This window comes from Pipistrellus hanaki (genome assembly GCF_964339955.1).
Source record: "Pipistrellus hanaki genome assembly, chromosome: X".
In the NCBI taxonomy this organism is placed as follows: domain Eukaryota; kingdom Metazoa; phylum Chordata; class Mammalia; order Chiroptera; family Vespertilionidae; genus Pipistrellus; species Pipistrellus hanaki.
Window position 1 is genome coordinate 59,715,472 of NC_140524.1, and position 26,838 is coordinate 59,742,309.

The 26,838-nt window shown below is 38.1% G+C and overlaps 1 protein-coding gene and 1 pseudogene across 8 annotated transcripts in view; one reads left to right on the plus strand and one right to left on the minus strand.

Moving 5' to 3' along the window:
- The window catches only part of DIAPH2 (diaphanous related formin 2), a 942,260-nt gene that overhangs the window by 534,192 nt on the left and 381,230 nt on the right, over positions 1-26,838 (plus strand). The window lies entirely within an intron of this gene.
- On the minus strand, positions 4,822-5,285 carry LOC311615315 (ferritin light chain-like; annotated as a pseudogene). Its single transcript has one exon. The product of its transcript is annotated as a ferritin light chain-like (transcript).

Genomic DNA, 26,838 nt, shown 5'->3' on the forward strand with positions numbered 1-26,838 from the left:
TATACTTCCAATAACAAGATTTAACTATTCCCTCGATAGCTTTTAATATTGTTAAACTTTTTAATTTTTTAACCTAGTGGGTGAAAATGGTGTCTTGCTGTGTTTTCAGATTGCATTTCTGTGATTGCTAATAAGGCTAAAGATTTTTATTGGCTATTGAAAAAAATTCTTGTCTTCCAATTTTCTTTTGGGTTATCTTTTTCTTAAGTCTGTTAATGAATTCTTTAAATATTGGAGATACTAATTCACTGTCAGTAATATGTGATGCAAATAACTGGTCACAGTTGAGGCTTCTGTTTTTATTATTTAATATTCCGCTTTTTAATTAACAGAATTTAAAAAATGTTAATATAATCATTTTTTTTTTCTCAATCATTTTCTTTATGGCTTAGACTCTTTGTATTTTGTTTAAACAACTCTTTCTGCCCTGGCCAGTGTGGCTCAGTTTGTTGGAGAATCATTCCATGTACTGGAAAGTCACAGGTTCTATTCTGGGTCAGGGCACATATCGATCCCTGGTTGGGAGGGAGGCAATAGACTGATGTATCTCTTTTACATAGATGTTTCTCTATTTTAAAAAATCAATAATAATGATGATGATGATGATGATGATGATGATAAAAACTCTTTCTACCTGGGGTCATAAAGATATTCTGCTAAATTTATTATTTATATTCATTCATTTAAACAACTAGAGGCCCAGTGCACAAAATTTGTGCACAGGGTTAGGGGGGTATCCCTCAGCCCAGCCTGCACCCTCTCCAATCTGGTATCCCTCAAGGGATATTCAACTGCCTTTTTAGACCCGTGGGGTTGGGTCTAAAGGGGCAATCGGACATCCCTCTCACAATCCAGGACTGTTGGCTCCCAACTGCTTGCCTGCCTGCCTTCCTGATTGCCCCTAACCACTTCTGCCTGCCAGCCTGATTCCCCCCTTAAGAACTCCCCTCCCAGCCTGATTGATGCCTAACTGCTCCTGTGCCAGCCTGTTTGCCCCCAACTTCCCTCCTCTGCCGGCCTGGTCACCCCTAACTTCCCTCCTCTGCAGGCCTGGTGGCTCCCAACTGCCCTCCCCTGCTGGCGATCTTGTGGTGGCCATCTTGTGTCCACATGGGGGCAGGATCTTTGACCACATGGTTGCAGCCATCTTGTGTGTTGGAGTGATGGTCAATCTGCATATTACTCTTTTATTAGATAGAATAGAGGCCTGGTGAATGGGTGGGGGCCAGCTGGTTTGCCCTGAAGAGTGTCCCAGATCAGGGTGGGGGTTCTCTTGGGGCATGGGGCAGCCTGGACGAGGCCTGTGGTAGTTTGCAGGCTGGCCATGCCCCCTGGTAACCCAAGTGGAGGCCCTGGTATCTGAGGTTTATTTATCTTCTACAATTGAAACTTTGTAGCCTGGAGCAGAGCCAAGCCCCCTGCTCACTCTGTGGCCATTAGCCATTACTATTTGGTTTTATGTATCTTCTATCATTGAAACTTTGTAGCTTAGAGTGGAGGCCTAGGCCAGCCGTGGCAGGTGGAAAGCTTGGCTTCCTATATTGCCGTGAGCAACCCTAGCCTGCTTTCTCCAGCTCCATGGTTGCTGCCATTTTTCTTGGGATTTGTCTTTTATAATTGAAACTTGTATCCTTGAGTGGAGTCCTAGGCCAGCCAGGGTGTGTGGAAAGCTTGGCTTCCGTTGCCAGGGAAACCCAAGCCTCTCAACTGCTCTCTGTGGCTGCAGCCATCCTGGTTGGGGTTAATTTGCATGCTCACTCTGATAGACTGGTGGGCGTGGCTGGTGGGCATGGCTTGAGAGGAGTGATGGTTAATTTGCATATTACTCTTTTATTAGTATAGATGCTTATTAGTTTCCTGCTACTGTCAGATTTTGTTCCAGATACTGTGAATAGGTAGTGAAAGAAAATATTTAAAAATCTGAGATTCCTAATGTTTACATTCTAGAAGTGGGGAGAGAGGCAATGAGCAAATGAGTAAGTAATGATTTTGTATAAAGATGGTTGTAAACATTATGGAGAATCATAAAGGTAGACGAGTGTGAACATGATCAGCAGTGAGGTTCTTTAGCCTGGAACAGCAAAGTGCAAAGTTCCTAGGCAGTTAAGTGCTTGGGGGAATTTGAGGAAAAGTAAGAAGACAAAGCAGCTACAACGGAAAGAACAAGTGTAAGGGTACTCAGAGATGAGGTCAGGTTGATAACAGAAGCCCAGAGCTGGTAGGTGCCTCTTTAGGCCACTGGAAAGACCTGAGCTTTTACTTGGAGATGGGAAGGCACTGGAGAGTTTTGAGCAGAGAAATAACATATTCTGATAACTTAGTTCTTTAAAAACACCACTCTAGCTGCTGTTTTGAAAATAATCCATAGGCAGCAAGGGAGGAACACAGAACAATTAGGAGGCTTATTCAGTAATCCTGGCAGAAATGAAGGTGGCTTGCATCAGATGGTGGCAGTGCTGGAAAAAAAAATCAAATTCTTGATATATTTGGGGACTAAAAATTTGGGAATTGATTAGACATAGTTTGCAAGAAAAATTGAATCAAATAAGTAACTTCTCATTTTTTTGGGGGGTGGGGGCATTTTTCTTGAGTAACTAGAAAGATAATATCATTTAGAGAGATGAGGAAGAAGCAGATAGAACAAATTTTGGTTCAGGTATAAGGACTTCCTTCGGGTATGTTACTGTTCTCATGCCCACACATTTTCTAAACAGGGTTGCCAAGAAGGCAGATGGAAATATGAGTCTGGACTCATTGGGAGAGGTCTGCCTGGATATATGAATCTGGGAGTCTTTGAGTTCATGAGTCTAGTTGCGATTCCTTTCCTCCCACCTTCCTCTCGAAAAATTAAAACACACACACATAATAACAAACAAACAAAAAAACTAAAATAAAAATTAAAGTTCTTAAAATAAAGAATTTAGGAAAGTCCTAAAAAGAATAAAATTATTATTTTTATGATCCAAACATAACCGCTGTTAATATTTTGGTTTGTAGCTCTTAGTCTTATTTTTCTGTGCACTTTAATAAATCGGTTATCTAAGCAAAAATGCAAAATACGCCGAAATCGGTTTGGCTCAGTGGTAGAGCATCGGTCTGCGGACTGAAGGGTCCCAGGTTCAATTCCAGTCAAGGGCATGTACATTGGTTGTGGGCACATCCTAGGTAGGGGGTGTGCAAGAGGCAGCTGGTCAATAATTCCCTCTCATCGACGTTTCTAGCTCTCTATCCCTCTCTCCTCCTCTCTGTAAAAAATCAATAAAATATATTTTTTTAAAAATGCAAAAATACAATGTTTATATATTTGCTATGATTTTCTTGCATAACAATACATCATGTTTATCATTCCCCTTCACTAAACATTTTCATGATTTTTAATGATAGTGTAGCAATTGGTAGTGAATATATTGTATAAAAATAGGCTTTGACATAGTCTTAAAGATTTAGACTATTAATCCATTGGAATGTATCCAAAAGTGAACTACTCTGGTGGTGGTCAGTCTGGGAACAATGTCAAAAGGGTCCATGTAGACAGCATTTTACCTGATGTTGATGTTGCTTAGGAACTGAATCAGGAGTATTCTTCACATTTACAAATAGAGGGCTTAGCAGGAGTTTTTTTTCCATAGCAACAGTTAAAAGGGTTCCAGTGGAAAAGGAGAACTATCCAGCAGCAGATAGTAGGGAGGAGGGCAGGAGAGGCCCCATCCATATGTTTGTTATACTACATATCGTATACATGCAAATGTAAACTTTTTATGCAGTCTGCAAACACAGCCCCATGTGTTTGTGTGTGTGTGTGTGTGTGTGTGTGTGTGTGTGTGTGTATTGTAGTTGAGAAACTTTAATTTCTATTTTTATAACGGTAGTTTATGGAATACAAGCTTTGAATTAGATTTCTACTATTAAAATATTTTGAAATCAATTGGAGAGGATTCTTTTATTCTGAAAACAAATTATAACATTTTCTTTTCTTGACCTTGAAGTACTTGTACTCTATAGCTTTCATGTTCAGCAAAAGGGTCCATGTAGACAGCATTTTACCTGATGTTGATGTTGCTTAGGAACTGAATCAGGAGTATTCTTCACATTTACAAAAGGCCAAATAACTTGGCTATCACTTCTGCTTACAGAAATATCTGCATCTCCCTTCCTTCTTTTTGAACATTATATGTGCTAAAACATTAATAAATCAGATATAATGGTCTTCTCACTTTATATAACCTCTTAATATTCCCTAGTAATAATGCATTGCTTGAAAAATCAGGAGAGAAAATAAAGTTGTTGGTTTTAAAATATTATTTTAGATGTTAAAAAGAGGGATCAAATGAAGAGTTTAACAGATATGCCTGACAGGGACCCTTTTTTAAAAAACTGGTTCTGTATAGGACTAATCATACAGCTTCTTAAGAATCAAAATATAATCACTGTGGTCTAGTTTCAAATTGTCTCCTAAAATATCCCACTAAGGGACATGTACTCCAGAGGAACTGAATTACTTTCTATTATTCTACTCCTTGGACCCAAGACTTTGAAAGTCTATATCCCATCCATAATTTTAGGTTAATTAAGTTGCCACCTCTTCCAAGTAGGCTTCCTTCAATATCATAAAACAGTCTCTTTCGTTGAACTTTTTTTTTTTCTTCTGCAAAAAGCTTTATTGTTTCATTTGGTCTGATGCATGGGAGAGGGCTCCAGGGTGGTTAAAAGAATGGCTAGTAGTTTCAGGAAGAGGCTCAGGTAAAAGCCAGAGACTCCAGGGGGATGTGTGTGTGGGGGTAGGGGGGGGTGCTCTGAAAAGTTTCTAGGCTCCAAAGGCTCCTAATCGTGCTTGAGGGTGAGCCTTTTGAAGAGATACTCGCCCAGTCCAGCCTGGGGGCCGGCCAGCCTGCAGATGTTATTGTAGTTAGGTGATCACCCATCTTCTTGATCTGTCTCACCTCCTCATCCAGGAAGTGGTTCTCCAGGAAGTCGCAAACATGAGGGTCTGCACTGGTAGAAGCCAGGGTCTGCAGCTCCAAAAGGGCCTGGTTCAGGCTCTTCTCCAAGGCCAGAGCAGATTCCATGGCATCCTGATTTTTGGCCCAGTCATCCTGGAAAGGTTTCTGCATGTCCTGGTAGAGAACACAGCTGCCTCGCTTGTTTTGCAACTTTAAGAAATGCTCTGCACCCTCACGCTTCTTCGCCAACTTACAGAAGAAGTGGCCCACACCCTCCAGAGCCACATCCTCATGGTCTAAATAGTAGCCCAGAGCGAGTTAGGTGTAGGAGGTCCGCAGGTGCATATTGATCAGGCAGTTGACTGAAGCCTCCACCTCGGTGGAATAATTATGATGACTTTGGGAGCTTATGGTTGTTCAACAATGAGGCGTTAAGGTAGAAAAAACACACACAAAAAAAAACTGTGTCAGCTGGTCCCCTAGGTGGTGCTGAAGGTGGTGACTGGATGAGATGCAGGAGAGTGGCTGGAGGCTGGAAGAACAGGCATCCCTGGGTCTGTTCTGTCCAAAAACTGTTGAAGCAAGAGACAGATCCGGGACCTCGGAGTGCATTGCTGCCTCTTTCATTGAACTTTATTTTATTACTGTATCCCCAAAGACCATCCCAGTGCTGAAACATGCTTTCTACCCTATGGGATTTTTGTGTGTGGGTGTGTGGGTGTGTTCTTTTTTTGTTTGTTTGTTTGTTTGTTTTTTGTTAACCCTCACCTATGGATATTTTTTCCATTGAGTTTTAGAAAAAGTGGAAGGGAAGGAGGGAGGGAGAGAAGCATCAATGTGAGAGAGACACTTCCATTGGGTGTCTCCTGCACAAGTCCAAACTGGGACCTGGTATCAAACCTGCAACCCAGGTATGTGCCCTTGGCCAAGAATTGAACCAAATCTCTTCAGTGCTTGGACAGAAGCTCCAACCACTGAGCAACACCTTCCAGGGCCTTATGTGATTTTTATTTGCTCAGTTACACTATTATAATGCATGGCATATTTAATATATAATCCCTTAAATGTAAGTTTTTCTTATGAAATTCTCTAAAATATTTAAATTTAATTTGTATATCTTTTTGGCAACTATGAGAATGTTGAATTGAGTATATAAAATCCTAAGTATTCTTCTTAGGAGTATTTTTAAAAAGTGAGAAAAGAAGTTTAATAGTAGCTACAATAAGAGTGTTCAGCAGTAGAGTGATAGTAGCATTTATCAAGCATCTACACTAATAAAAGGGAAATATGTAAATTGATGTCACCAGCCAAGCAGGAGTGAGTATGCAAATTAGAGAGACAAAGATGGAGGCAGCCACAGAGCCAGCCAGAGCAGGCGGGAGGCTTAGGTCATCCCTTGTGATGGAGGAAGCGAAGCTTCCCGCCCACCTGGGCTGGCACCCAAAGGAGGGGCCTGTGGGTGGTGGCCATAGAGCTGGCCTGAGCAGGCGGGAGGCTTCAGTAGCCCAGGCTGGACACTGAGAGTGGCCTGCAAAAGACCCTCAGCCCCTCATCCAGGCTGGCCACACCACCATGAGGGTGAGGGTCCCAGCTAGGGGGACATGGCCAGCCTGCAAACAGCCATCAGCCCCTCACCCAGGCTGGCACTCCCCCCCAGCAGGGACCCTCACCCCATGGGGGCGTGGCTGGCCCAAAAACTGCCCCAGTCCCTTGCCCAGGCTGGCACCATCCCCAGTGGTGACCCCACCCTAATGGGGACATGGCCAGCCCACAGACCACCACAGGCCCCTTGCCCAGGCTGCCCCACCCCCAAGGGAACCCCCCCTTATCCGGATACCCTTCAGGGCAAACCAGCCGGCCCCCACCTGTGTACCAGGCCTCTCTCTATACTAATAAAAGGGTAATATGCTAATTAGACTGGGAGACCTTCCAGGAGACCTTCTGAATGTTCTTTTGCACAAAGCCATGGTGACAGGGCTGAGGTAGAGGTGGTTAGAAGCCAAGAGGGGTAGGCATTTGTGGGTCATCAGGCCATGGGGGGGATTGGGGGTGATCAGGCTGGTGGGGTGGAAGTAGGGGGTGATCAGCTAGGGGGGGGCAGTTGGCAGTTGGAAGCAATCAGGCCAGTGCAGGGGGGGGGGGGGACTGGAGGTGGGCAAATGAGCAGGGAGGGCAGGTGTGGATGAGCACGTCAGCAGGAGTATGGTTGGGAGCGAGCAGGCCAGTGGGGGGGGGCAATTGGGGGCGAGCAGGCTGGCAGGCAAAGTGGTTAGGGGAAATCAGGCAGGCAGGCAGGCAGGTGAGCAGTTAGGAGCCAGCAGTCCTGGGTTGTGAGACTCTCAGATAGGGCCTAAACTGGCAGTCAGACATCTCTCTAGGGGTCCCAGATGGGAGCAGGTGTAGGCTGGACTGAGGGACACTCCTCCGTACACCCCCATGCACAAATTCCGTGCACTAGGCCACTAGTTTATTATATGGCAATATAAGTTTTTATATGCATTTTCTCCTTTATACTTCACACCCACACTCTCCAAGGTAAAATACTATTATTTCACTCATTTTATAAATGAAGAAACTGGAACTTGGAGAGACTTGCATACATTTCCAGTGATAGTCAAAGACAGTATAAAGTTTTGAAATGAAGTCTTAGACCCCAGAGGGTAAATGAGAGGAATATCCCTGGGTGTTAGGATGTGATTCCCCTGCATGTTAGGAAGGAGGATACTACTATAAGAATTGTTGATGGGTATGTGCATTGTGATTTTGTCCTGGAAGGGCTCCTAACCATGGTAGGAGCTTAGATTAAAATATCTTTAGTTATCTTTGAAAATGGGGAAAAGGTATTCATAAACTCTTTCATGAAATTATGTGATTTCTCTAGACCTCTAAAGCTGTTTTCCTAGGAAACAGTAAGATGTTTAAAAATGATTTATCCTAACGTGTAAGTCTTCAGAGACCTGATTCCTGGAGTTAGGTTTCTAAGAGCATCTATTTAAAAGAACAATTAATATAATTGCATATACTTTATTCCTTTGCATTATTTTAATTATTTTAGATTGATCCTGTATTTTAAGTTCCAAGTTAGAACAATTTCTTGAGAACATTTATTATGGACAAGTACCTGAACCAGTTTGACCTGGCATTTGCAGACACCATCATCTTTGGGCTGCCCCCGCCCCTTCCCCCCCGGAACAGTGACTTAGGGAGGACTATTCTAGTGTTATAGTTAGGATAAGTTACTTATTATACTAGCATGTACTGTATTTATGGGAGGGAGGGAGGAAGGGAGGAAAGGAAGTGAGGGAAGGAACCTATTTTGAATATTCTGAAGAAGTCTAGCCATCACAGCTTTTGGCCACTTGAATGAAAAAATGTTGTTAATACCCAGAATCCTATGGCTACTTAAGATAGTTATGTGGACACACCTCATTATGAACCTATTCCCGCAAGATTAAAAACAGTTATAACATGCTTGAGGCTTCTATTTTGTAATCATCTTTTACATCATTGTGGGAGAGAATCATTTACATTTCCTTGAAAACTAAATGTCTTGTTCTATTTCTCTGGTATCTAATGGGCTTTCATTTTATATTAACATTTAAGTAACGTCACAATGGTGCCATAGCTCTATACTGACTGACGGGAAAATAAAACGTGTTTTTGACCAGTGAAATCAAAAGGGTAGAAAGAAATATAAAAAATATTTTGCCCTTCTGTTCTAGGAGGTTTGGCTCAGTGGATAGAGTATCAGCCTATGGACTAAAGGGTCCCAGGTTTGATTCCGGTCAAGGGCATGTACCTTGGTTGCATGCTCTATCTCTGGCTATGGTTGGGACTTGTGCAAAGGCAACTAATCTCTCTCTCTCTCTCTCTCTCTCTCTCTCTCTCTCTCTCTCTCTCTCTCTCTCTCTCTCTCTCTCTCTCTCCCCTCTCCCTCTCTCCCTCTCTCCCTCTTTCCCCCCCTTCCTCTCTCTCTTTCACCCTTTCTAAAAATCAATGGAAAAATACCCTTATGGGAGAGCAATGTTTGAAGGATGCATTCTTCCATTCTCTATTTGTAAAATCTTTTAACCACCTTCTTAATTATGCTGGCACTAGTTAGCATGGCAGTGTGCTGGGACCTGCATGACAAATTATATTATTTGTAACACTGGTGTCAACCTGCATGGAGATTAATTACTGTGTTTGTATTAAAGTACTGGTTGGGTTAGAATAAGTGCCTTTTTCAACTTTCCCCCCAACTTTGGTCATTTCTACTGACGATTTACAGTAAAATAGCTGACAACTGCCTGTGATTAGTTTAGCCCGATGCTACTTGCTTGGGTAAATTCATTTTAAGCATTTGACAAGACTGCAAAGATTAGTGCCAGCTTAACTAAAAATATTTTTACGAACTGAAGATGGGTGAAAAGTCAGTTACTTTCCAGGTATAAGATGGCTATGTAAATTAACTGACAAACATCTTCTTTGATGTTTATTTGTGAAACATTTGTCTACTTTATAGAACAATTGGTGGAGTTCTCCTTCAAAGGTATGTTCAAAAGGTGTCACCAAATGGAGTGCTTACTGGTGTCTGTATGTTATTTGCTCTATGAGTTACCACACCTCAAGACTGAGGGAGTTGCAAGGAAAAATAGGAAACCCTGGATAATTAAGTGACATGATAATGAGAGGTTCTTTCTCTAGGGATTCCTGCCATTCAGCACCAAAAAAGAACTCTTTTCTTATTCTGCACACATTGTTCTTAAGAAGGGTTTCTTTCCCTCTCTTAGCTCCAGGTATCATCAACCCAGGATAAGTACTTTATTGTTCGTTTTTTAACTGTCCTTTCTTCAGAGTCCTTTCTCATCCATTTCCCGCTTTATCTTCAGTTTTTATTTTATGCTCTTCTTTCTCTTAGCATACATTTTGCCATAGAAATGTCTCTTATTAGTGATTATTGCATTAAATTATGTTAGTTGAATAGAAGTGAATTTAGATTCCAGCACTGCCCAATACAGCTACTTTTATAGTCTTCGGGCTGTTTCCAGTCCTTAAAAAACTGGGTGTAGCCCTGTCTATAGGAATCCTATATCATATATGTACTATTTGTTCTGGAATTGGGTGGAGGTGTTTTGCTGTCCAAACTTATTTTACAGATGAGGAACCTGAGGCCTTGGGGTTTCAATAACTTGTCAGTTATCACATATGATTAAGTGGCTCGGGTAGTATTAAAACCTAGATCTCTTCATATTCCAGTGTTCTGTCCACTTGCTTATGCTTCCTCCTGACTGGCTTGACTCTGTATATTTGAATTTCTTTATATTTTGCTGGCTTCAGTTTTCTCACCAAACTTACTGACTTATCTGACTTTGAAATCAATACTCAGAGCAAAACAGTGATAAGAAAGTATTCATTTGTACCCCATTTTCTTCTTCTGTTTATTGACCAATTTTCTTGAAATGGTCCAGATATGTTTAGGGCTTTCTCAGAGAATGGTACATAGAAAGTATACAATGGTACTATTATGTCTTAAGATATGGGAAAGAAAGATGATTGTTTTGGTATTAATGTTTATCACTACTAATTTTTAAAGACTAGTATATTCATAACTTTTCAGGATAATGATTTAGCAACCCTGTGGTAGTACTGTATTTCTCTTTACCCTGCTGTATTTCACTTCGCTCTGCTTTAAATTAACCCAGCTTCTATCATGTACCTCGTAAAACGGTGTTAGTGTTGGTGGTGGAGTTACTTATGTATATGTGTTAAGTATTTATTGGTTTCATGGGAAGCTATACTCTTGTGGTGATGCCAAGCTCTGTGTGTGTGCTTTTAGCAAAGGCCTTCCCTGCCATATTTTCATCCAGATCCTATTTTTAGTTACTATGATAATGGTAGTCTTTTACAAGTATGTAAGTACTTTTGCATTTTATGTAATATAGATTGCTACCAATAATATGCTGTCAATTTATTTTTATAAAAAGATCATGTTAATATGTAATATTCTGTAAAATAATTGTGGAACATTTATTAACATCCTTTATGGACGTGCGTCATCCGTTAACCATTTGCTTTGCCTCTCACTATTTGCTATCATTTGTCATTATCCTCAACAATGAAAATTTATCCTGAAATTCAGAGCATAAAATACTTTGGGAGTTCAGAGAAGGTAGGAGCAACTTCTAACTGGGGGCCTTGGGAAGCTTCATGGAAGTGCTAGAATTCCTTGGTGGGACTCCAGCAGGTTGAAATCTTGGTATAGCCTGTGGGGTTAAATAAAATAGGGGGAGGGAAGAGGTTGGAATTCAAGGTAGAAAGAACAAATTATACCAACATGCAAGAACGTGCAGAGTATATTTGAGGAGTAGTCTATCTTGGCCAAGCATAGGACATGTTTAAAGTAATTAGGAAAATTCTGCTGGGAGGAATTTTGAGACTATATCAAGAACATCCTTGAATGCAATTTTAAGGCATTTGCTTTTATTTATAAGGCAGTAGGGAAGCCATTGAATAATTTTAAATAACAGTGGATGGTTTTTGAGAAGACTGATCTGACAAATATGAATAAAATGAATGAGGAAAAAACCTAAAGGAGGAAATATTTGTTTATAGCAATAGTCATAATCCAGGAAGATAGTTTAGCACACCTGATTTTTTTTTTTTTTTTGCATGGGGGAAGATAAGATCAAAGACAATTCTGAGCCAGAATAACTTGCTGAATAGTGATAGTAGTTGTTGTTTTTACATAAGAAAGTAGTAAGTTCATAGGAAGGATCCTGTTTGGGGAAATATTGTTTGTGAATTTTTCTGATTTAAAGTATAGATTGAGTATATAGCTATAGTTGTCTAGTTGGGAGAAGAACATATATGGTTTGAATGGGTATCAATAAATACCTATTTTTATAGGTACTCCAACAAAGGAAATGATTAAAATTATGAGATTAAAAGAGATCAATAGAGAAGAGTGTATAAGAAAGGAAGAAGGCCAAGGGGAGAACTTTGATGAACACCTCATTTGAGTGCAGAAGTAATAGTTGCTAGAAGGAAAACTTAGAGAAACTGGGTGGGGAGGTTATACTAAAGCAGTCTTTAGAAAGTCCATGGAGGAGAAACTTTAGGAAGAAGGGATTAATCAACAACCTAAATTAATAAAGAGAAAACAAGTGAGTTGGAGAAGAAAAAGTAGGTCTTTGGATTTCTTGGCCTTGATCATGTTGCAGATGCTGCCAGGACAATTGCAGGAGAGTGGAAAGGACAGAGAGAGTATTGTAAGGGTTTAAGTAGGTCCTGGATGATAATAAAATGATTTCAAATTTGTGTAGATTGTAGTCTTTTTAAAAGGCTAACACTGCTTATTTTTTTTCTTTCATAATTTTAAACTGGGTCTATCATAAATTTTAATATCAAATGCATGAAGCATTTTTTTATCATTTTGTAGCAGAATTTTAAAGCCATAATTTCAGATTTTAAGCGGATCGACAGATTCTCTTTAGCACCATTTTAGCTCTGGACAAATTTCAAGCTGGATATTACTGATTACTCTGAAATGCAAATAGTGCTCTTTTGTTTTACAGCTATCATTTAAAAAGCCGTGTATTCATTAAGATAAATATGTGCTGTGTGCACAACAGAAAAAAATGAGAAAGGAAATGGACATTATTTGTATTTTGTAGGTTCTCTGGTATGGAACCAAACACACTAATCTTCCAATACTAATGAGAAGCAAAATGTAATTTGCCAACGCACAATTAACTTCTTACTGGCTTCTGTTGATTTGTAGTGCTATAACCCCTCACCAGGTGAAACTTCCCAGCTTCAGAAATTTTATTTGACCAATATTTTTAATTGTAGCCAAATAATGAGATGATTATCATGAAATAAGGTTATGTTGGAATAAATCATAATTCCACGGAGCTCAGATTATAGCCTCTCTGTTGAGTTGTCTGTCACCAGGACCATGATTTTTTATTTTCTCCTTTTCCCTTTTGCTCTTGTGTTTTGCCATCATTGACAACAAGGGCTTTCCTCTTTTTTTCCATTTGGAAACCTGCTAGCAGCTTGTCTTAGTTGTAGACAATGATTTATATCTCATATGACTATTTTATCACTTCTCTCTTCTTTTCCTTCTTCATTTTCTTACTGTGTCATGTCACTTCTATATACTTGCACAAATACTTATTATATGCATACTCATGCATCCATATATATTCATATCACAGAGTAGTGGGAGAAAGCTTTTATTTGTTTTTGTTTTGTTTTTATTGACTTTAGATAGGAAGGAAGAGGGAGAGAGGGATAGAAACATCTATGATGAGAGAATATCATTGATTGGCTGCTTCTTGCACTCCCCTCACGGGGATCAAGCCCTCAACCCAGGCATGTGCCCTGACTGGGAATCGAACCATGACCTCCTTGTTCATAGGTTGATGCATAACCACTAAGTCATGCAGGCAGGGTGTGAGAGAGTGCTTTGAAAGCAGCAAGTTTACCTATTTAACTCATAGTCTAATGAGATTGGTTTTGTTCCTTAGTTCCACATGAGAATAGGTGTACTCCACAGTCCTAAACTGAAATTCTAAATCCAGCTAGCCATTTTACAAAAGGGCCTCTGGGACCAGGGAGATTGGGTTAAAGCATATAATGACTCAGTGAGACCAATAATTATGATTGGCAAATGAACTCAAAACACTATATTACTAATGTTGAGGCAGTCAGGAATCTTATTTGCACAACATCTAAACTGTAATACTCTGAATGACTAGTAGATTGAAAAATTGTAGAAAACTCTGAAACTGTGATTCTCTTATGATTTGGGGTAACACTTGTTTCTTAGAATAATGAAATCTTGTTTGTTGTCAGGGACCTTGGAGGATCATCTAATCTAATCTCTTTTTTGAATGCAGCAGTACTTTCTATAACACCCCTGAGAGAGAAATGCTCAGTGACATAGAATTCTTTACTTTCTGTGGAATTCTTTACTTTCTGTGGGCTCCCATTCCATTAATAATATATTCTTCACACTGAATTGTGATGTATTCCTGTGAGCTCTCACTCAATTCTGCCCTGAGGGGAGAATATGGAATCCCAGACTTACCTCTTCTTCCTAACAGTGATTCAAATATTGGAAGCTCTTTTTATTTTGTTCACTTTTCCATGGTACTTTACTATTGTAAAGTACATAATCCTAGTTTTATTGACCATTCCTTATTTGTTGACCCCTCCAGAATGTTGGTTCCTCCCCTTCTCATTTATTTTAACTTGTCAGTGACCATCCTAAAATGGCATTCAACATTATTTAACCTAATAGTCCAAATGAATCTGCTTTTTGCAGAATACAGTTGAACAATGCCTTATACGTTATACGTTTAAAGGTCAAATCTTTATTTTTGTATTTTATTTTATGCACACACTTGTCTGTATATTTCCTCAGAATAAATATAGGAAAAAAGTTTGTTACCTAAGAAAATATACTTTTAAAATATTATTTGTATAATTTGTCAGATTGTTTTGAGTAAGGGTGTGTCTATGGAAACTACTATTAACTATCATAAGACAAGTACCATTCATATGCTTGCAACACTGGACACTATATTGTCATTCTTTTATATCTTGCTATTCTGACAAATATAAAGTTATATCTCACTATTACTTTAATATGCCTTTCTTTTACTTTTTTTCCACACACCCTTCAACTCTAAGGCCAAATTTTTAGAGTATAGGTTCTCATTTTATAGTATTGATGACACTAAGATTTTTAGCTTTTATGGTAATCTTACCTTGCTGGAGGCACATGTGGATTTTGTAGTCCACTGGAATCCTCACTCTAATTTTTTATAAACCGCAGTCAAGTTAGATTATCTCAAATCCTTGATCCTGTGCAATTATTTTTTTAACTACCTGTAATATTTGTTTTTATCCCTGTTAAATTTAATTTTGTTTGGTTGCAGTTTAGCACTGCTACCTGTTACAAAGACTTTGAACCTTGATTCTGTCATCTGTTATATTAGAATCCTTTCAGGTTTGTACATTTAACAAATATATTTCAAATATTTTCTGTGTCATTTATATGTTTAAAGAGATAGGAGTGAGAATAAATGCCTGAGACTAAGTACTAGAAATCTCCTGCCGAGACAACACCAATATAATAATTAACAGATTTTTAAATTTAATTTTTCAATCAAATTAAAACCTACACAATTGTATTGTTACCCTGCCCATATGTCTTTTTTTCTTTTTCACTGTGGTATGGAGATAATTTGCCCGAAGCCATCATGAAATAAAAATATTCTATGTATGTACCTTCCAGTTGATTTTCTCTAAAAAACGATTGCCAGTAATTTGACATCAGTAGTTGAGCATTGACCCATGCACTAGGATGTCACTTGTTCGATTCTAAGTCAAGGCACATGCATGGATTTCTGGCTCAGTCCCACTGGGGCGCTGTACAGATGTTGTTGCTTCTCTCTCATTAATGTTTCTATCTCTCTTCCTCTTCTTTCCTCTCTCTCTCTAAAATCAATGAAAATATATTCTAAAAGAAATTTGGCATCAGTTACATAATCCATGCTACTTCTTGATTTTTAGCATGATGTTTTATAAGTTTGTGGATACATTTTGTTATCTAAACCCAAGCATGAGGCAGGGCTGGGATGCTTTATTTTCTTTAACACAACTGAAAAACATTGACACTTTAATCAAAATGTTTGTTCAGGGAAAAACAGGGAAGGTATAAGAAATCCAAACCAACGGGCTTTCAAAGTATAGGATTCTAATACCCCTGTCCCTATGGACCCATTCCACATGAATGAGAGGCTTTTCCTTGACACCTCATATCCACTATTTTGGTCTACTTTCACATTTTAAATGTCATTTGATAATCATCCTGGATTTGATGACACTTAAATACAGGCCAAAAGAAGCTATGGCCTCTTGCCTGACTACCTAAGGCATGCTCTCTGTTTCTGTTTCTGGAATGAAAGACATTCAAGGTGATTGTTACCAGGAATGACTTCATCCTGTCTGCATGATCCCACTCTAATTACATTTTTGTGACTTTTTCCCATACAGATTTAATAGAATAGTAACTATGCAACATGATTACCTTCCACCTTGGCATTTGTGGGGGCTAAAAAATATTTATAGTTTTGTTACTGGACTAAAGGTGTCCATCTGCCTGCACATATTAAAGCCCATTGAAACACCAACAGGAGCTTATAGCAAAGAAAGGAAAGGTTAATTTTTAAGGAAATGGCACCAAGCCCAAAGTCATAGGTGTACTTGTGCTTAAAAACTTGGCTCCCCATTGGCTTCTATGGAATAGGTAATATAGGGGGGAAATTCAATAATCATGGTGGAGTTAAGGCTGTGGTCTCTATTGATTGGTCAACTTTAGGGTAGGGGGTAGTTGGTCATTGCATTTGGTCCTGATGTCAGCCATAGCATCGCTTTATCTGGTTTCATAAGGGTGTGGTGGGTGGAGTCAGTCCACATTTCTGTGTCTATAGCTGAAACACAACTGAGGCTTAGACATTATCTTTAGTTTGATTGAAACTGTCTCTGTGATGAATCAACCCAAGATTATTTAATGCTGACCAGGGTCTGGTACTCCTGAGAGCTTAATGATTAAGGGAGTGGTCCTGCAAGGGAGAAGAAGGTGGGTGAGTGGGGTGCTGGATGGGGCCAGTTTGAAACAAAAGGAGATAAAGTAAAAAGTCATATTAAAGAAATGAAGTTTCTGCATGGTTATACTTCTCCCACCTTCTAAGTTCTGGCTGGGATAATAATCAAATTAACAGAGATAGATTTAAAAGGCAATATAAAATATTTAATACATGTGCACTGGGAATTGACATACACATGACAATTCCAAAGACAGTCAAGCAACACTGGGTACATATAACATTTTGGAAAAATCAGAAAGTGGAGGGGGAACAGGTGTGGGAATATTTCAGAAATGAGAATGGGCGATTTTCAAATATTTGAGGAAGAGCAGAACACACATGTCAGGACAGCTCTTGTTAGACAACTCAGAGGCAGTGGGCTAATTGTCCCCTGCCCTAAGCGCTCCTATTTACCATATTGAATTCAAATTAGGCTAAGGCAACATCCTAAAATTTTCTTCTAAAAGTAGGGAGAAATCTGAATCTTACTTAGATAAGAATCTTTTAGGCAAGAAGAGGAGGGTCAAAGGTATTTTCTGCTTTTTGTTTCAAAATAAACAGCTAAAAATCATTATCCCCCAAAGGCAACTCTGAGTGGTTAAACTTTGGTTCAAGTCACATTCATGTAGTAGAGATTACCATTCTGTAAAACCAGGGAGTAAGGTCATAAACTGTCATTTAATCTGATAGAAATGGAGAGTGTATCAGAGAAAGGGGTAGGGATTGAAGAACAATTAAGTAGTTATTATTGTCTTCCACGTGAGATGTGGTATAATAATGTGAATGAAGTAAACAGAGCAGTGGTAGAATGGGAAATTGACAAAATATAAGATAAGAGAAAAAGAATCAGATAATAAGCAAAGGCTTCCATCCTAGATAGCTGAAAGTTGGTACTCATTTTGGAAACAGAGTTAGGAGTGATATCTGCTGGAGTAAGGGAGCAGAATTAAAATGATGGGTTTATAAGGGTGTTAACATACCTTGGGCGATTGTAAGCATACAGTTAGAAATATTTGATAGGTGTTAAATATTAGAAATATTTGGTAGGTATTAAAAAGATAATAGGTGAAAACAAAGAAGAGTGTTTGGAGCAGAAGAGGAAGGGCTTACAGATAAATTCTTGGGAGAATAATGCCTACCTTAAGAATGGGGGTTGAAAAGAACTTGCCAAGGGAGTGTTAAAAAAATGGAGAAAAAAACAAAACTCATGCTGTGTCTCAGGAGCCAAAGCAAGCGTTTTTTTAAGAACAGCAGGGAGTAAAACCATATTGAACTATATATCCCCAGGTTTATGGATAGATATGTTAAACTACTCATTGCTATTGCTATACAGATAAAATTGTTTGGTTCATTTGAAATTACCAGCTCCAAATTGCCAAAAATACAAAATTCAAACCTTAGATAAATTAAGAAAAAAATAAAGGAAAGCAGCTAATAATAATAATAATAATGCCCTCTGCCTAGGGAAAAAAAAAAAGAAAGAAAAGAAAAGAAAAGTGAGTAGGATCTATTGTTAGAAAATGTAACCTTTAAAGCTATCATGCAGTCTGTTTCCTGCCTCTGCAGGGCAAGGCCATTGAAGTTGCTTAACTAGGCAGGTGGAGTGATTGCAGCTTTCTGAGGGTAAGAGCAGAGGCCAGGATTGTCAACACGTGGACAGTAAAGACTGCCTACGCAGATTGTGGGCACTGTTCCTTGTTGTGTGCCCTGTGCATGGATGTTTTGGCGCAAGAGGAAAACTCCAGTGCTGTTAGAAAGTGATATTATCAAAATGGCTTTCGCAATCTTAAAAAAAGTAGCAGGAATAGATTTAGGATTTAATCCCTTGTTCTCTATTCACTTGCTTAGCTATCATTGACATGCTCTGTTTTTCAAGCAAATCCCATGTGTGTTCACAATATTTGCAGCCCAGACTTTGAGTCTGATGACATTTGTCTCCAAAGCACCCATATCTTAAAATATTCAGGTATTTAGTTCTGGTGTCATAATTCATCACAAGGGGGGAAGGGGAGGGAGAGATTTGTGATTCTAGGGTGCTGTGCTAACACTGATTGGGACAGAATTTAAGGTCCTATTTTCTGTGGACCTTTTTATTTCAGTAGAGTGGTGGGAATTCAAATATAAGCACCCTAATGCTAGATTTAAGTTTTCATATATTTACAACTTTTAGAAAATTTTCAGAGTTGCTGATGGATGGCATGGTGGTGAGCCTCACCAGGGATGCTTCCTAGTAAGAGAGCTACCATCAAAGGTGAGCTGAATGAGCTGGGTGAGCTGGAGCCAAGAATATGGATCACTGTGCATCTTTGCCTGCTCTATGCAACGTTTTTGGTCCTAGTCTTAAAAGACCCTCTTATTTTCTCTCCCTAATTCTCTGTCTGGTACTCCCCTCTTTCTAATGCTGTGTGGACTTGGATGCTATACACAGAGATAAAAAGTTGCATATTTGTTGGATTGGTTCCTTCAAGCAATGTGAGTGAAGTTCTTCCTTTCAAAATCTCCTGCTGAAATAGGTGCTGAGAAAGCGCTTTGTATCTTCACAAGGAAGTAGGGCTAAGGAGCACAGAGGAAGATCCCATAGGAGACTATAATTTGATTTGTTTCTCTTAATAGTGTCCTCAGGGTTCATCCATATTGTCACATGTTTCCCTCTTGTGCGCTCACACGTGTGCTTTTGTTGTTAATCCTCACCTGAGGATATTTTGCCATTGATTTTTAGAGAGAGTGGAAGGGGAGGAGGAGGAGGAGGAGGAGGAGGAGGAGGAGGAGGAGAGAGAGAGAGAGAGAGAGAGAGAGAGAGAGAGAGAGAGAGAGAGAGAGAGACAGAGAGAGAGAGAGAGAGAGAGAGAATCAATGGTTTCGGTTCAGTGGATAGAGCATCAGCATTGGCCTATGGACTGAAAGGTCCCGGGTTCGATTCCTGTCAAGGGCATGTACCTTGGTTGCTGGCACATCCCCAGTGGGGGTTGTGCAGGAACAGCTGATCAATGATCAATGTATCTCTCTCATGGATGTTTCTAACTCTCTATCTCCCTTCTTCTTTGTAAAAAAAAATCAATAATATATATATGTATATATATATATGTATATATATATGTATATATTGTATATGTACACAGATAATAATTTAATAAAAAATATTTTTTAAAAATAAAAAATAAAAAACTCTGGGGAGGGAGGGCATGTTTGGGAGTGGGGGGGGCAATGGTAAGATATGTACACATATAATACCTTAATAATAATGATAAAAAAAACAGAAAAAAATAAATTAAAAGGCAGCGTAGTGTTTCATTGTATGTATATACCATGTTTTCTTTGTTCATTCATTTCAGTGGACACTTGCTTCCATAATTTGGCTGTAATGAATGGTGCTTCAGTGAACACAGGAGTGCAGATATCCCTTTAAGATCCTGATTTCAATTTTTTTTTTTATAAATATACCCAGAAGTGGGATTGCTGAACTATACAATGAGAAAAAAAAATACTATGTGATTCTACTTATTTGAGATACTAAAATAGTCAAAGTCAAAGAATCAAAATGACCAATGGTGGTTGCTTGGGGTAGGGGGAAAAGGAGTGTTACTAATAAACAGACAAAATTTTGGTCAAGATGAAGGAGTTCTAGAGATATGTACAACATTGTATCTGCAGTCAACTGTAATATATTGTACACTTATACATTTTGTTATAAGGGTAAATCTTGTTAAGGTCTCTTACCATAGCAAAATAAATTTATTTAAAAAGGGTATATAGGCTATGGATTGCTCCTGGTGTAACTATATTTATATTTGTATTAGGACACTAGCTCAATTTTTTAATAAGTATAGAAATAGTCCTAAAGAAATATACTACCGTATTCATTCATAATATTATATGCTATATGATCCCAAGTGTAACACAAATAGGACACTTTTTAATACTTTTGAGGCCTCTCCCACTTTCCATTTTCAGCATATTATCAATCGATAATTACATCTTAGGTTGGTTTAGGAAGAGGGGAGAAAAGTGATGGTAGCATAAGCTTTGTTGCTTCCATGACAGTGTTGAAAATGCATGAATCTACTCTCATTATCTCAAAAGGAAGCAATGAGAAACTGAAGATTAGTACGTCCAATAAACCTTATAGGATAATGGCTACACAGCAAAAAAGAATGCAGCCCTGCCTAGTTACCCAAGATTCACTACTAGGAAATCATGGAATTGAAACTAGAACCTAAGTACCCATATTCCTAATCAAGAGCCCTTGAATAAAGCAGTCAGCTACCCATTCTTTTCCGTAAATAACACACTTATATAGTTAAATTAACTTTAACTTTGTCACTTTGTTTTTCTTCTTTTACCAGATATTTACTCCCTGTATTTTGATGACAGTGCTGCATTTGATCACCTATATTATGCAGTTGTTAGGCAAGCACTTTTTAGTTATTGATTTATTTCTTGTTTTATTAATGTGAATTAAAGGTACATTTGTCTTGTCAAAAAAAATGGAAGGCTTGCATTGTCCTTGTACTAGGATCAAGTTGTCTCCCCATTGGTATCATTTAAGAAAGACATCAATTGCATTGTACTTGACTGCATTCTGGTGATAGAAAAGCTATTTCATCTTCTGGTGAAGTTTATGCTGATGGGTTGAGTGGAATGGGTACTGGTATAATGCACTTAATTATATGTTACATTAATTTATTTTATTTTGCTGTTTATCAAGCAGGATTTTAGTATCCTCACAAATTATTATCTGACACAAGGAAATCCTAGTGAGTTTGTTTTCTCTGCTGGAATTAGCCAGGATGACAAGCCAGGTGGAAAATTTAAATCCATGTATGATGGGTTCTCCTTCCTGGTCTGTAAATAAGTTTGTATTGATCAAAGTAATTTATATTTGTGAAACATTTTATATATAAACGTGTTGGTTTCTTTTGGGGTTTTAGTGCATCTTTAGGTTTATTATCAGATTGTTTTTCTTAATAGCATTGAGGACCTGGGTGCTATTATTCCCATTTCATGGGTGATAAATATGAAATTCATATATCTAAGTAATGCACATTGCACAACTAGTTAGTAAGTGGCAGATCAAGGACTAGAACCTGAGATCATATGATTCCAAGTCTTGTATTTGTTTCTCATCTCAGCTCCACACTCATGCTTCTCTTTGTATATTATTCTTAAATACATCTTTCATCTTCCCTTCCTGAAAGTGATGCCATTCTTAGTCAAATATCCTTTATTCACACTTCTGTATCCTAGAAATATTTTCCAGTTGTTGAATATGCTTTATTGGCTCCACCTTCTGGGGTAACTTCCTCCAACACCATGATGAGAGGGGAGAGATGGGAGTAAATAGTATTGTTATAGAGTTTAAGCCTGAATTAAGTATAAAATTGTAGGGTTAATTAAATGTGATTAAATGAGCCATTTTATAGCTTACCACTATTCAGGAGCATATTAATGATGATAGTAAGAGAAAGATTCCACATTCAGGTTTTAAAAGCCCATTTTTTATTTTAGATCTATCAAAATCGCTTTCCAAACTTTAGAGCTACCTTTCTTAAGAATGCATTACTTAATAAATTTCTACTATATAGATTTTAAAGCAAAAGTTAATAAAATAAATTTTTCAAGAAATGAAAACAAGATGTAGGTGATTAGGGTAGGGTGGAGCTTGCTAAGCATGAAATCTTAAGAGATAATTACAGGTAAAGTTTGCTAAATATAGTGTTTGTGCATTACATGCCATTTAGTTGGCTATAATTTTGGACAACCCTATGAGGGAGTGATATTCACAATGCCCTCTCCTCAACAGCCCTGTTCAGCTCCAGTAGATTCATGTGTATATCATCTATTATGGAGTCAATCCATCTCATATTTGGTCTTCCTCTTTTCCGGCTGCCTTCTATTTTCCCCCAGCATTAGTGTCTTTTCCAAAGAAACCTACTTCAATTTCATCATTTTTGCCTCTTGCAATGATTCAGGTCTAATTTACCCTAGGGTCCACTTGTTCATCTTTCTGGTGGTCCAGGGTATCTGTAGAGCTCTCCTCCAACATCGTATTTTAAATGAATCATTTTTTTTTGCCTTATCTGCCTTATTCCCTGCCCAGCTTTCATATCCATACACAATAATGGGGAATATGAGAGTGTGGATGATTTTTGCCTTGATCTCTAATGACACACCTTTGTACTTGGTGAGCTTTTCTAATTCTTCCATTGCTGCTTTTTTAAGTCTCAGCCTTAAGTTGATTTCTTGGTTGCAATCTTCTTTTTAATTGACGACTGAACAAGGTAAGCAAAATCTTTAAAATTTTAGTATCTTTACTGTCTGTGTTAAAGTTGTGTATTTCTTTGGTAGTCATGTTTTCTGGCTTCTTGATGTTTAAATGCAGTCCTGCTTTGGCACTTTTCAACTTTCATCAGATGTCATTTCGAATCATTGTTACTTCTTGCCAGTAAGATGGTGTCATCTGCAAATCTTTTTTTAAAAATATATTTCATTGATTTTCCACAGAGAGGAAGGGAGATAGAGAGCTAGAAATGTTGATGAGAGAGAAACATCGACAGCTGCCCCCTGCACACACCCTGCTGGGGATGTGCCCGCAACCAATGTACATACCCTTGACTGGAATTGAAAATGGGACCTTTCAGTTCGCAGACTGATGCTCTATCCACTGAGCCAAACCGGTCTGGCTGCAAATCTTAAGTGATTGATATTTCTTGCAGAAATATAGACTTCTCCTTCCTTTGAGTCTAGCCCACTTTTTGTATGATATACTCTGCATATAGATTAAACAAATAGGGAGATAACATGCATTGTTGTCTGATACCTCTGCTAGTAGGTAACCATTCTGTCTATGTATGTACCAACTAGAAATACTGGGAAAAAAAAGATTTAAACAAAAGTAACAGGCAAATTATAGACTCTGGGGAATAGTTAAAATATATGTAATATCCAGATATATTTAAACAGTTCATAAATAATGGGTGTCATAATAAGTTTATACTTTCCTATTAAGCATAAATATAGTCCATAGTGTATTTTGGATATTGAAATTCACTAGTCTCATTGGTAAATTGGGAAATGATTAAAAGCAAATAGATTGTTAGTAAATAGAAAATAGTACCAACCTTAAGATACCCTACCATTTTGCCAATTCTTATTGGAATATTATGTTATATGTATTAATGGAATAGAAAGGAAGCTAATACATGATATTGTAAAAAAAAAAAGGAATTGGCATCATGGGGCAATTATTAACATGACTACATGTTTATGAGAAGAAGATCCTTTATCAGTAGCTGCCTAGTTAATTTGGAGGCAAATAAAAGATGCATATGTTAATAAAACGCTATTTGATATGATGCCATTATTTTATTTTGAAATTTTATTTGGAAAAACAAAGTAATCCTGGCAGGATTTGATTACATTTTATTAAAAATTATGGAATAAGCCAAAACCAGTTTGGCTCAGTGGATAGAGCGTCGGCCTGTGGACTGAGGGGTCCCAGGTTCGATTCTGGTCAAGGGCATGTACCTTGGTTGCGGGCAGATCCCCAGTGGGGGGTGTGCAAGAGGCAGCTAATCGATGTTTCTAACTATCTCTCTCTCTTCCTCTCTGTAAAAAAATAAATAAAAATATATTTTTAAAAAAATTATGGGATAAAACATATGAAAGAATATGCCAGTGATGTCTTAAGAAACTGTTAGTCACCTGAAACACATGGTGACAGTTGCGTAGGGCAGGAAAGCTTGGTGACTTCATTGAATCTGGAACTCAGAATTAGAGTGATAGCCATGCACATAGAGAAATCTGCACACACGTGCATGTCTGTGTGGGGGTGTGGAGCTTTGTTATATTGCAGTACATAGAGAAAGAGCAATAAAAAAGGGATTTTCAGTATTACGTTTCACCTTTTACTCAGTTCTGTATTACTGCCATCTTATCTGTTTTGAAGCTAAGCGGGATATTACAGAAGATTGTAGGCATTAGGATATCATCAGATACTATCAGAAACTTGTTGAAAGAAACTATGGTTCTTGTGTTGTGAAATTCATAAAATGAATGTCTTCAAATGCTAATAAAGAGAGAAGTGGTAGAGCTACCAAGAAAAAAAAATAACATGAAATCCTTCAATTATGAGCTAGTACTGGATCTTTGTTACAGAAAAAAAAGAAAATGTTCACTATTCCATTTACCAACAACTTATTTCAAGATTAAAATATGGTTAATGTGTGAGATCATGTGATATTTATCTTTCTCTGACTGGTTTATTTAACTTAGCATAAAACTCTCCAGTTCCATCCATGCTGTTGTAAATGGTAAGAATTCCTCCTCTCTTCCTCCTCCTCCTCCTCCTCCTCCTCCTCCTCCTCCTCCTCCTCCTCCTCCTCCGCCTTTTCCTCCTCCTCCTCCTCCTCCTCCTCCTCCTCCTCCTCCTCCTCCTCCTCCTCCTCCTCCTCCTCCGCCTCCTCCCCCTCCTCCGCCTCTTCCTCCTCCTCCTCCTCCTCCTCATCCTCTTCATTCTCCTTCCTCCTTTCTCCCTTCTTCTTACTCCTTTCTCCTTTCTGCTTTCTCCTTTCTCCTTCCTTCTCTCTTATCCTTCTCTTCTTCCCTGCAGTTTAGTATTCCATTATGTAGCTGTACCACAGTTTTTTTAATCCATTCATCTGCTGATGGGCACTTAGGCTGTTTCCAAATCTTAGCTATGGTGAATTGTGCCACTATGAACATAAGGGTGCATATATCACTCATTTATGGAATATAATGAGCAACATAAACTGATGGGGGGGGGGAAAGATCCAGAGACACAGAAGCATTGATCAGACCATCAAGGGAAGGTAGGGGAGGGTGAGGGTAAGGGGGAGAGATCAACCAAAGGACTTGTATACATTCATATAAGCCTAACCAATGGACACAGACAATGGGGGTGGTGAGAGCATGAATGTTGGGGTGGGAGGCAATGGGTGGACAAAGACACATATGTAATACCTTAATCAATAAAGAAATAAAAAATAACTCCCCACCAAAAGATTAAAATATAGAAAATGGGCCAGATTTCACTGTATAGTGATTCAAAAGGTGATTTCTATGTTGAGAATATGTTTTTAAAGCTGGCGCATACCTGATTTTCATTGAGAAAGTACAAATTTAAAACTTTTTAATAAAATATTTGACCCATTCCATTGATTATAATGTATTAGCTCCATTATTTCCATTGATTGATAATGAGGCAAATTGATGGATTATATCAGTATTGAACAATTTTTTTAGGGTAGCATTGCACATGGCAGATAGAAAGTATACTCTCCAATTTATGACTTGTCTACATGTGTATATACAAATGTATATGGGTATACAAATAATGTTACATCTAACTCAGAACATAACATATCATGTGGGAAATATACTATAATTTGTCCTCACTGCACACTTATAAATTAGGTAATAAGCATATTTCTTCAGCAAATGAAAGGAAATAGAGGGAGCATGCAAGTATGGTGAGTAAAACATGCAGTAGCCAAGCAAGGAGTAGACTTCTATTTAACTTCCATTTTATTTCCCTTCTTCAATTACATATTATTGTGGGTTTTTTTTTTAATATTTAAAACTCCCTAATACCCACCAAATGTATGTGCTTAAATTTCTATATATGCCTCATTTTAAGAATGTGTCTGATTAGAATAATCAGAATAATCTAGGTCCATAAAAAGGAGAAACATTTGGATGTTTATTCATTTCTTTTAAGTTACACTTATAAACTTTACATATCTAGCAATTGATTCAATGTTTAAGAAATTTAAGTAGCCAACTTTTTTTCAAGAGAATTCTGTAGTAGGAAATGAACTATATCTATGTTTTAAAATATATTTAAGTTGTCTTACTATTGAATACATGATTTCTGTTCTTTTGTTTACCAGGTGTAGGTGAAGACAATATTTATGTGTACAGATTACAGAATTAGTAGCTTCTACTTAATGATTGTAACCCTTGATTTAGCCACCTCCCTAAGTTAAATTTGATTTGATCAGGTCAATTTATGATCTTAACCACAATCAAGATGACTGTCAAGGACTTGCTATTTCATTTACCAGGTTCTTTCAAAACTAATTTTAATTTTTTTGTGTATTTCCAAGCCTTGTGTATTTCTAGTTGAATAAAAATAGAAAAGAAACAACTACTTAGTATTCTGAAGCAAGCCAGTTATGTTTGCATCACTTAGAGATCTATAGGACTCAGACTGAGAGACTGTCAGATTAATGAGAATC